This window comes from Mixophyes fleayi, chromosome 10 (assembly GCF_038048845.1).
Source record: "Mixophyes fleayi isolate aMixFle1 chromosome 10, aMixFle1.hap1, whole genome shotgun sequence".
Lineage (NCBI taxonomy): Eukaryota > Metazoa > Chordata > Amphibia > Anura > Limnodynastidae > Mixophyes > Mixophyes fleayi.
The window spans coordinates 58,645,217-58,652,501 of NC_134411.1; the positions used below are offsets into that span (position 1 = coordinate 58,645,217).

At 41.9% G+C, this 7,285-nt stretch overlaps 1 pseudogene; it reads right to left on the minus strand.

The window, feature by feature from the left end:
- Positions 1-257: 257 nt before the first annotated feature.
- Positions 258-375, minus strand: LOC142104678 (5S ribosomal RNA; annotated as a pseudogene).
- Between the last annotated feature and the right edge of the window lie 6,910 nt (positions 376-7,285).

Sequence of the window (7,285 nt, forward strand, 5' to 3'; positions counted from 1 at the left end):
CATTTTAATAAATGACAAGATGTTATGATAACCTATTACTGTTACATGATCCTTTTGGACCTAATGGTATATATTTTTTGTACAGTCTAGTCATGGTAACTCATAATGAAGATTGAGGGAACGAGTATGATATTAGACAGTGATAAGATAGCATTTATGGGGATCCCATGTTCTATATCTGATTTCTCTTATAAATCCACTTCTTTTTGTCTGGGCATAGTGCATATAGCAGTGGAGAGCGTGAGGGATGGGAAAAGAACCTACAGCACCGGGTATTCATAGGTAGTCTCCTATCCCATTACTTACCTGGCCCTCTCTGCTTGGCTTCCAAGGTCGGCTGGGATTGGGCATAGCCAGAGAGGTATGGCTGTAAATTCAAAGATCCCACTACCCACTTTTACCATGCCCCCTGTACACTTCCCATCTATCCATGTGGAATATGGCTGGAATATGTAAATTCATTACAAAGAAAGGTCGAATTCGATATTGAGACCCTTGGGTGCCAATGTCTTCAGATAATAAATAGCCTTAGTTTCCTCTTTATTAAGGTATTTCGTCAAGTTCCCTCCTCTCCAATTTTTATTTATTTTCTTAAATCCAATAAATGACATCCCTTCATACTGGCAGTTGTGTGCGTCTTTAAAGTGCTTAGACACATGATGGTTTTCAAACCCAATAGTGATGTTCCTCATATGTTCTCTAATCCTTTCCTTTAAGAGTCTAATAGTTCTACCTACATATTGTTTACCACAACTACATTGTAGTAGGTAAATAACGTGCCTACTATTACAGGTAATGAATTCCTTTATCTGATATGTTTTGCCACTGACCTCAGAGTGATACTCTGTAATTGGCCTAGTACTCCTGCACCTTAATCTTGTGCAGTTCGAGCACTGTCCACAGTAATAGAATCCTTTTTTGGTGTTATGTAGCCAGTTACCAGTCTTTTTAGATTCTTCTTTGGGGATATAGCTGGAAGTTAGTTTTTGTTTGAAGTCAGGGGCTTTCCTAAAGGACATACAGGGTTTTGCTGGTAATATAGACCCCAATAGGTCATCCTGTTGTAGAATGTACCAATGCTTTTGGATGATTCGTCTAATTTTATCTGATTCCTGGGAATAGTTTGACACAAAGAATATCCTATCGTTATTCAGTGTAGTGGGTCGTATGGATTCCTCCTTACCACTAATACTTTTGTTTTTATATTTAAGTAACTGACTCCTATCAGTATCCTGAAGTTTATTGAAGGCTTGGCCAACTATGTGAGGATCATATTTCTTGTCAATAAATTGTTGCTTCATTTCTTTACCTTGTTCAATAAAATCCTCTATTGCTGTACAGTTACGTCTAATACGAGTGAACTGACTAAATGGTATACTGCGTAGCCAGTTCGGATGATGACTGCTATTGGCCAAGATAAAACTGTTGACGTCAACTGCTTTTTGGTATGTTTTTGTCATTAGTTTGTTCTCTTTGATAAAAATCTCGAGGTCTAAAAATTGTATAATGATTGACTAAAATTAGCCACAAATTTTAACCCAAACTCATTATCGTTAATATATCCAAGAAATTGAAGTAGGGCTTGTTCTGTCCCTTTCCAGATTATCAAAATATCATCTATGTATCTCCTCCAGAGTACCAGGTTCGCACTCCAGCTATGCGGGGCCCAAACGAATCCGTTCTCCCAATAACTCATGTAGAGATTCGCATAGCTGGGTGCGAACCTGGTACCCATGGCGGTTCCTTGCATCTGCAAATAGTAGTCCCCCTCATACCAAAAATAATTGTGATACAAGATGAATTCAATAATAGATAATATGAATTCAACCTGATGACGAGCTAAACTGGAGTCTGATTCCAAAAAGAATCTGGTGCTAGCTATTCCTAACTCATGCCTAATGACTGTGTACAGCGATGATACATCGCATGTGACTAACCAATATTCATTGTCCCACGTAATGTTCTCGAGGAGTTGTAGGATATGTGTAGTGTCCTGCAGATAGGCTTCTTGTGTTTTCACATATGGTTGCAGGAACATATCGACATAGTGAGACAGATTGGCTGTTAAAGAACCGATACCAGATATTATCGGTCTCCCTGGTGGTTTTGTCACATGCTTGTGAATTTTCGGGAGATAATATAAAACAGGGATAATCGGGTCTTTATTGTAAATATAATTAAACTCATTTAGGGTAATAATGCCTCTGTCTAGACTCTATTTCAACATGTCCTTAAGACTCATGGAAAAGACTGCTGTTGGATCAGTGTCTAACCGTTGATATGTTGCAGTATCTGATAGCAATCGAGTCAGTTCTGCTACATAATCAGTCCGATCTAAAAGAACAATCCCTCCTCCCTTGTCAGCTGGTTTAATGACCACTGTATCTAGATCTTGTAGAACTTTTAGGGCTTTGCATTCTTCGTTAGTAAGATTCATATGTATGTGAGACTTCCTTTCTTTTATTTTTTCCAAATCCGATAGTACTAATGTCTCAAATGTTGTGATTTCTTTACTTTTAAATTGTTTCGGATAGAATGTAGAAGGTGGTTTAAGATTCGTGTGCTTATACATATCAGTATTTTGTTTCATTGCTGCTTCTATTGGAGTTTTAGCATAGTATCTCTTGAGGGTCAATTTCCTGACATATTTATGAATGTCTATAAAGGTCTCAAACTTATTCAATCTATTAGTGGGGGCAAACTTGAGGCCTTTATTTAAAACACTAGTCTCGTGTGATGTAAGTATATGGCCACTGAGGTTGAAAATTCCTATCGGGGAGATGTTGTGTTCCTTTTCTCTCTGTTTGTGTCCATGTCCACCTCTTCTACCTCTTCTAATTGTTCTGATTTTCTTTTTAGCGTTTGTAGTCTCGTGTTGTTCTGACTCAACCCTAGGAACCTCGGGCCCAGTCCTAAAAAATGACTGATTTGGGTTAGGGGGTTTGAGGGATCAATATGTGTATCCCCTATATCTGTATTTTCCTGGTCTGATTTGGACAATGGTGTTGAATACAATGTATGGTCATGTTCTCTGACCAGGATAGGTGTGTCTAACTGGGGTCTAACAGATATCTTCAATGGAGTGTCAATATCACCACCATCCTTTGCATGTTTATACTCGTATTGGATGGAGTTATGGGCAAGGTGACACATTTTTTAGAAAAATCCTTCAAACCAGCCCAGATGTTAAATTGTTCTGGTCTGCCCCCTGTGTCTTCCCTGCTTCTTTTGGGGAAATTTAATTTTTTACGAGCAGCAGCAGCTTGAGAAAGTGAAGGAGGACACGTAGTCAAGCCGAGGCCCAGTTCAGCGGCCAACTTGCTGAGCAATAGCTCCTTGCAAAAGTTCACATCTCGCTCATTTACAAGTAAAGACTCAATGTAGGTCTTAAACCTTGGATCAAGCACAGTGGCCAAAACATACTGATCCGAGTTCAAGATCTTAATAACTCGAGGATCATTGTGAAGCGAAAGAAGTACTTGATCGACAAGGCCAACATACTTTGCTGAATTGCTTGCTTTCAGCTCCTCTTTCAGTTTCTTTAGCTGCTTTTCCAATAGTCTAATTAAAGGAATGACTTGGCTCAAACTAGCAGAGTCTGCACTCACTTCACACGTCACAACTTCAAATGGTTTCAGCACCTTGCACAGCACTTGAAGGAATCCCCACTGTGCAAGAGTGAAATACATCCCCCCTCCTTTCCCAATGTCATGGCTTGTGCAATATGCTTGGATAGCTTTGCACTGTACCTCCATCATCTGAAGCATGTACAGGGTGGAATTCCACTTAGTTACCACCTCTTGCTTAAGTTGGTGGCAGGGCAAGTTAAACTGCTCTTGGAGCTGCTGTAATCTCCTACATGCTGTGGCTGAATGCCTGAAATGGCCTGAAATTTTACGGGCCACCAAAAGCATCTCCTGCACCTCACAGTTATTTCGTAGGAAGCTCTGCACCACCAAGTTGATGGTGTGAGCAAAACAGGGAATATGTTGGAAATCACCCAGCTGTAATGATCGCACTATATTGTTGGTGTTATCAGAAATGACATATCCTGGGGAGAGTCCAAGTGGTATAAGCCATGTATCAATCACATCTCTTAGTTTGCGTAACAAATTGTCAGCTGTATGCCTGTTCAGTGTCGGACTGGGGCATGAAGGGCCCACCGGGGGACTGCAACACTAGGGGCCCACCAGAGGGGGTGTGGTCAGCCATCATAGAGGCTGGACCAGACACTAGAGGAGGAGTGGTCAGTCCACGAAGGACAGCTAGCACCATATTGTAGTATATAAAGAATGCAGTGTGTGTATAAAGAATACACAGTCTTGACCTGCCCCTTAGATTGGGCAGAACAGTCACCAAAAATCAGGATTGTCCCACTAGACCAGGCTTGGCTAACCTGTGGCACTCCAGGTGTTGTGAAACTACAAGCCCCAGCATGCTTTGCCAATATATAGCAGCTTATTGCTGGAAGGGTATGCTGGGACTTGTAGTTTCACAAACAAATGGAGTACCACAGGTTAGCCAAACCTGCACTAGACTCAGAACATTTGACAGACTGTCCTACCTGTTGTTGTCACTTTTACTACCTGTGGCTCTGGTTTCTTTAACTGCGGCTTGTCTGGGTCCTGGAATGTTGAGGGCCCTATTTGAAAAAAATAATGGGTACATTTAGAAACGCCAACCATCCCTGCCATTAAATCAACAGCACCCACATTTAATAATTGGCCTCTCTCCAGCCTCAACATTAAAGTAATAGTGCTCACATTTGATAAATAGATCTATTTCCCTCCAACCGACCCCAACATCAAATAGTATTCCCATTTAATAAATAAACCTATTACCTCCAAACAGCCCCAGCAATAAATTAATAGCATTTATGTTTAATACATCCATTTCCCACGACCACTCCCAGCATTAAATAATTAATATTCACATTTAATAGATAGCCCTCCTCCCCACACTCAGCCCCAGCATTAAATAAAGGTCCCATCACCCCCTCCCTATAGTGTTCTCTGTACAGCACCCCTCCCTATAGTTTAACATAGGCAGGCCACCCTAATTCTAGTTCAGCATAGGCAGCCCCCCCTCACTATAGTTTAGTATAGATAGGCAGCCCCCCTATGCCACATAGTAGTGCCCCCAAAACAATATTACACCACACAGTAGTGTCCCCAAACAATGTTACCCCACACAGTAGTGCCCCAAATGTTATGCCACACAGTAGTCCCCGAAATTCACATATGCAATGCAATAGTGTCCCCAATTCACACACACACACACACACATATATATACACATGTACATATATATATATTCTCTGCAGTCAGCCTCTGCTCTCCCAGTAGCTAGAGCACAGATATATATATAAGAGAATTCTGTCTCATGCTGCAATTAAAAGATATAGCCACTAATATTAAATAAAATAAAAAAATCTACTTACCCATATTTTGATTGCTCCAGCCTCTCTGGTCCTTAGTCCTTCAGCGGCGGCGGGAGCATAAAACAGTCAGCTAAAAAGGGTTGTAGGGATAACAGCGCTGCTCTAAAAAAATGTGTAAAGCTGCCAAAGTGGGTCTGAGCGGGACGAATTCCAAAACTGCCCAGTGTAGACCAGTAAAGACTCAATATTGACCCACGGCGCTAGAAATAACAGCAACAAGATGGAAATGAAATGCAACAAATAACCAAAACAGGTGGTAGTATACAAACAGAAGGCACTTATGTAAATAATCAGAAGGGTTTATTAGGCTTGGTACAAAAAATAGGGAAAATGAAGATGTCCCAGGGGTTACATATAAAAATAAAAAATATAAAGTATAGGGGTAAACAATATAAATAAATCAAGAGTATGTATGTCAAGAAGAATCCGAGTAGGTTCAATTGGCTATATCATATACACTGTAATAGCACAGAAAGTAAAAATATATGCTGATAAAAATCACACTTCAAGCGATAAAAATGTAGGGGTAAAAATTGTACCTATATAAAAATGTCCCACAGGGTCCTTTACACGGGTGTCAGAGTCCGTGGAGCCTGTACCTTGGAACGCAAGTCTGCGTTCCAAGTGCCGCACTTCTGGTTTCGGGCAGCCGGAACTTGCAGCAGCGCTATAGATCCAGAGAATACAGAAAAAGTGTATCAGCTGACAGGAGGAGTCACATGATCGCAGCTGCGATCATATTTGAAAGATGACTGGCAGCAGGGACGCCGAGGAGGACACCGACCCCCAGGTGAGCTGGATGGGCTCCGCCCACTTCCAGAATGGGGTGTGGCTGTAAGACAGCGGGGCCTACCGGTGATTTTTTCGGTACCCCGGTGGGCCAGTCCGACGCTGTGCCTGTTAGTGAAGCCGGTGATACAAAGAGTGGCCTCCCTGTGACAAATGTTACGTAGTGGTGTAAATGCTGCTGCTGTTCCTGCTGGTGAAGGTGAATGACCAACCCAGTGGGCTGTCACAGTCATATAGTCTTTGGTTTGGCCACTTCCACTTGTCCACATATCTGTGGTTAAGTGGACAGTGGGCAGAATGGCATTTTTCAGCGCAATCTCCACATTTTTACACACTTTTTGGTATAGATGTGGAATTGCTTTATGGGAGAAAATGGTGTCGCGATGGAATTCTGTAACGCGGACACAAAACCTCAATTAACTGTCTAAAACCAGCTGCGTTGATTGTGGAGATTGGCCGCAGATCTAACACTAACATTGCAGCCATGGCGTCTGTGATTCGCTTGGCGACTGGGTGACTGCTGTCATATTTGCTTCCCCTAGCAAATGATTGTTTCACAGTTAATTGCTGAAATGTAGGACTGCTCATTTTCTTGACCTGCCTCTGGGCTGACGATTCACCCCCAGCAACAGCAGCAGCAACAGTGGGACTAACGCTTTCTTCAGAGGAATCAATAATAGTGCAGGAGTCATCCAGCCTTAATAAGTGGGATGTCGGGCTAACTCCGAGCGCTACTGAGGATATTGATGAGGATGGTGTGGTGGGTGTATTTTGTAGCCGTCGGGATGCCGGTGACCGGAGGGTCTTAGCTGATGATGGAGTGCTTGTAATTTTTTTGAAAGAACTTTCAGCTTTTCCCAACCCTTTGCCATGAAATCTCATCAAATGGCGTAACATAGATGAGGTTCCAAGATGGTTAAGGTCCCTCCCTCGACTGACTGTGGCTTGACATACACTACAAATGGCTATACAATTGTTGTCTGGATTTGGGTAGAAATAATTCCACACATAAGAAGTGGATTTTTTTGTTTTATGCCCAGGCATGACAATGGCCTT